The sequence below is a fragment of the Protobothrops mucrosquamatus genome, unplaced genomic scaffold, assembly GCF_001527695.2.
Source record: "Protobothrops mucrosquamatus isolate PMUCROS unplaced genomic scaffold, P.Mucros_1.0 scaffold1977, whole genome shotgun sequence".
Lineage (NCBI taxonomy): Eukaryota > Metazoa > Chordata > Lepidosauria > Squamata > Viperidae > Protobothrops > Protobothrops mucrosquamatus.
In genome coordinates this window covers 116781-121700 of record NW_015388093.1, presented here as the reverse complement: position 1 = coordinate 121700, position 4920 = coordinate 116781, and positions in this window count along the sequence as shown.

Here is a 4920-nt window from a genome sequence, read left to right as displayed (position 1 = left end):
GCTGGTGAAGCGCCTGCGAGGCGGGACGGCTCAAGTCGTCCGGCGGAGAAAGAGGGGATTAGGAGGGGACGCTGCCGCGGTGCTTGCTTCGTCAGCTGTGCCTGCTTCAGCGGCTCTGGCTGCTGCTGCTGCTGCCGGCGCCGCTGCCTCCATGACGGAGGGGCCAGGGCCGCGCGCCGTGCTCGGAAGCAGGCCCGACAGACCAGCGGACAAACACGCATAACAGGACGCTCCCTCGCCCCCCCCCCTCGCCTTGCCCAGATGTTTTGAGGAGGGGGGGTAGGAATGGAAGCAAGAACCGCAATGCTGCACATGTGCAGTGAGCAAAAAGGATGACGTGATCCTTTTGCGGGTGGATGTCTGAGGGGGTGGAGCGATGTACGAGGAGATCAAGGCCGCTCCTCTGTCGGTCCTTTCTTCGGTACCCAGAGTGTAGCTTTTCCATCTGTGGTATTTTCCATCTTTCTTCTGTGGAAGCGCTCACTGATTGCTATTTCTTTGGGCCTCTCACCCCTCTCGTCGTCTTTTCGGTTCACCTCTTGCTTTCTTCCTTTATTGGAAGGACAGCCTCTCTCTTTCTCTCTCTCTCTTTACACACCGTAAATCCATTGCTCCATCGCAGCTTTTGAACTTGATTAACTCTATTTTATGGCAATCTCTCTGCGAGAGATGTACATCCCCAATTCTCTACAGAGGATCAGCTTCACATTGAGAGCACTGTTCTTAAAATGATCCTGCATGGAACCCATTTCCTTGACATTTTTTACCACCTTCCTAGTTCCAAGCCACTTTAAATCATTGCCAAATTGTTGTCAAATTGTTATTATTGTCAAATCATTGCCAAAAGAGCTGGGATGGTATGAGATCGTTACAAGAAGAGGAATAGTGAGGAGCACAAAATCCAATAAATTCTACTGGCCAGCTTAGTATGCATGGGCTTCAACCAATATCACCAAGCGCTATCCCTGAAAGTGATCACATGCATACATTTAAGATTCAAGAGTTGTCTCTCACTATGTTCTGAACCGCTGTCTTTTAATCCTAAAAATGGAAGTGCATTTTTAATATAAGTCCTCGAGGCCTATAACAAATCATTTTTTTACAGGTTTGTTACCAGTTATTGCTTCTAAGTTTGGTTTTCTATCTTTTAAAGAGCATTTCCTTTTTCCTTTAAATGTTCTCCTTCTCTTTAAACATTTAAAAGATAAATATATTTGTTCCACAGCCCTCTTATAGGAAGAGAGTTAATTGTGCTTTTTATTCCATTTTCTATCTTAACTCTACTATGCTTTCACTCCATTCTTTGCCATGTTTTCCAAATAACCTGAAATGTGCAGAATATTAGTTTGTCTGCCTTTTATTTTTTCAGCTCTGTGATTTAGAATGAAATATTGTCAGCCATTATTAAGAGAAACATATACTAAATTATATACTAAATGCTAAATTGTACTTATAATCATGCAATAATCTCACCTTACTTTGAACTTTCTGTAAGGAAATGTAAGAATTTTGAGAACATATAAAAATTAAAAGGCTTGTTTTATGTTTCAAACACCAGTAGGCTTCTGGCTGCAATTTAAGGTGCTGGTAATTATTTTCTCTTAGAGGTTTAAAACATAATTGTTCCACAGTCTTCTTTCAGAGAGAGGTAGTTGTGCTTTTGGTTGTTACCTTTAAAACCGGTCCCATCTATTTAACAATATCACCTGATGGTAGCTGGGAAATGTGTTGAACTATTCTCTTTTAGAACATCCTTCTCCACCCCTACCCACCCACCCTCACAAATATAACTGACCCTTCCTCAGGACGTGTTCAAGAGTTTGAAAACTTGGATCTTTCTCCAGACCTTAGGTTAGGGTGGCTGGTGGGCCCTGCATGTCTGATTGTATTTTAATTGTTTTACTATACCAAAATCATGGCATCCGGCCCTCTCAATTCCTGGCAAATAGATGGGGAAGAAATGGAGCTAGTGACAGATTTTATTTTCCTGGGCTCCAAGATCACCTCAGATGGGGAGTGCAGCCAAGAAATTAAAAGACGCTTGCTCCTGGGGAGGAAAGCTATGGCAAATCTAGACAGCATACTAAAAAGCAGAGACATCACCCTGCCAACAAAGTGGGTATAGTCAAGGCCATGGTTTTCCCAGTTGCAATGTATGGATGTGAAAGTTGGACCATAAGAAAGGCTGAGTGACAAAGAATTGAGGCCTTTGAATTATGGTGCTGGAGAAGACTCCTGCGAGTCCCTTGGACTGCAAGGCGTTCGAACCGGTCAGTCCTAGAAGAGATCAACCCCGACTGCTCTTTAGAAGGCCAGATCCTGAAGTTGAAACTCAAATACTTTGGCCACCTAATGAGAAGGAAGGACTCACTGGAGAAGGGCCTAATGCTGGGAAAGATTGAGGGCAATAGAAGAAGGGGACGACAGAGAATGAGATGGCTGGATGGAGTCACTGAAACAGTAGGTGTGAACTTAAATGGACTCCAGAAGATGGTAGAGGACAGGAAGACCTGGAGGAATGTTGTCCATGTGGTCGCGATGGGTCGGACACGACTTCGTAATTAACAACGTTTTACTATACATCACTCAGAGTTGATATATTTCTAAAATAAAAGTTGGTGCCAAATAATAATGAACAAAACATCTGAAAAACTCTTTTAGAACTGAGTGGACACTAAGTAAACAGTACATAGCAAATTGTAACTTGCGCTACATTTATTTTGCTCCAATTCTGTATTGCTATAAGATTCATTCTTCTTCAGTAGAAACTGGAAACTGGCTGAATTGCTCTTGCAACATTCTTCACTTGCTCCAAGTATTCATAAGATGCAGAATGAAAGAAGTCAAATTTTTATTTAGTTTTTATTAAAAGATTTTATAAAGATAATAAATATATTCAAAGAAAGAAAAAATACACTATCCTGCTTACCAGGCTGAAAATATATACCTTCTGTTTGAAGTAGAATTTTCACCTAACAAAGATGTTCTCCCTGTTGTGTAGGCCAAGCCAGATTCCCCCATTCCCCCAACCAGCCCTCATCTCCTATGTATATGAAATGTTTTATTTAAAAAAAAAAGAGATGGAATGCCAGAGAGAATAGAGGAAAAAATTTAGCCAGGGAGAAGTAGGAAGATTTAAAAGTTAACAGCCAGAGAGAAAGAGAGAAGACGAGAAACACTCACCTCAGTCAGAAATGGAGAAGTTAAAGAGAACGCTGGCTTCTACCACAAGCAATCTAATTCTTCTCAGTATTAAAGATCATGGTGAACTCCTGGCTAGGACTGAACTGGACTGCATCAGAAGGAACTTCAGGATTTTGCCCACAAGATAGAAAGAACACACATACTGCTAAGGTAGGAGCCAGCACAATCTGACATTGAAGCAATGTGTATAATTCATGGCCCAACTGTTTGGCCAGGTCTTTGAATAAGTCTATCTTGAGTCCCATGACCACAGAGTGAGGGAGAGAGAGTATAGAAACTGAAGGATTCCAGACCTTCAGTGACAGCAGAGAAATATAATCATGACCACACCAGATGTTATTGATGTCAAGATAGACCAGGTCAAGAAAGGTATTTCAAGACTATGCAAGGTATAATACCAGAATTTTGAAAGCCTTGCAAAGTTTCCCCTATCTTCTGTCTTGTACCCCCGCCCTCAAATCAAATCCTTTTCTCCTTCAGGGATTACTGGTATTTATTCAACTACCCTTGCATTCCTTCTTCAAAGTAATTACTGTGCTTCTCTATACTTGAGGTAGAGTGAAACCCAATCAAGTCTTGGATAACTTGAGAAACAGTCTATATCCAATACTATCACATTATGTCAAACATCAGCTCTATTGTACCACTGGAGCAAGTGTCCTGAACAAACCATGCTTCCAATACTTCAAATGTGAAAAGTGGAATTTTTCCAGGGGAGATTTTTCCCAGGTGAAAACCCAAATAAATCAGATTTAATCTGAAACTCATGAGGAAAAAAAAACAACCAGAAAAATTCCCAATAAGGATTTCCCTGAATTCAGTCTGGATGCTATTCCATCCATGAAATGACTGAAAATGATCATGAATGTCCATTGTGAGTCTGAGCGGTTAACCAATTTAAAATCATCCATCCATCCATCTCATAAAACCAAGGTAAAAGCCAATCTGCCACAATTAATCTCATTGGCCCCAACTAATAATCTGACCTCCATTTCCCAGGAAGACATCTAAATCTTCAAGGGTTGTAGATGCCTTTTCTTTCATTTGTTTGACTATAGATGTTTTACTTATATTTGCCTTGTACTATATTTTTAATTTTTTTCATATAAATCTGTATGGAGTCCAGCCACTCAGTTTAGAAATCATGGCATATAGCTTGGTGCATTTGGAAAATCCTGTGAATTAAGGTATATTTCAGACCTTCATAGGCCTGAAATACATACATACATATATACACTTTGCTATAACATTTTATGCTTTGTATTATGAGTTGTATTAGAGTTACAGGATCTGACTAATTTAACACGTTTCATGTCACTCTCTTCCAAAAAGAGTAAATGCTAAAATTAGAATGGAAATTATCACATTTATCACAAATGAAAACATCAATTATTAGTCTGAAGTTATTAATACATGCTGGGATATTTATACTTTTGCAGGCTATATTTGCAAATACTGTAGCCTTCTACAAGGTATTGATATATCCCTGTCCATAGAAATGTAGGTTATTCCAAATAATCTATGAGATTATTTTGAGTAATGAAAATTCAGGAAACACAAAACTTTGGATAACATTACCTCTGGTTTGTCCTTCTATTTTTTATTTTATTTTTGTTGCTTTTTAAGATGTAGTTACCATTTTGCCCTAAAAGATGCATATCAAGCAGGAAAAAGAATTACCCTGCATCTTAATTTTCTTTTAGCTAGAAATTAATT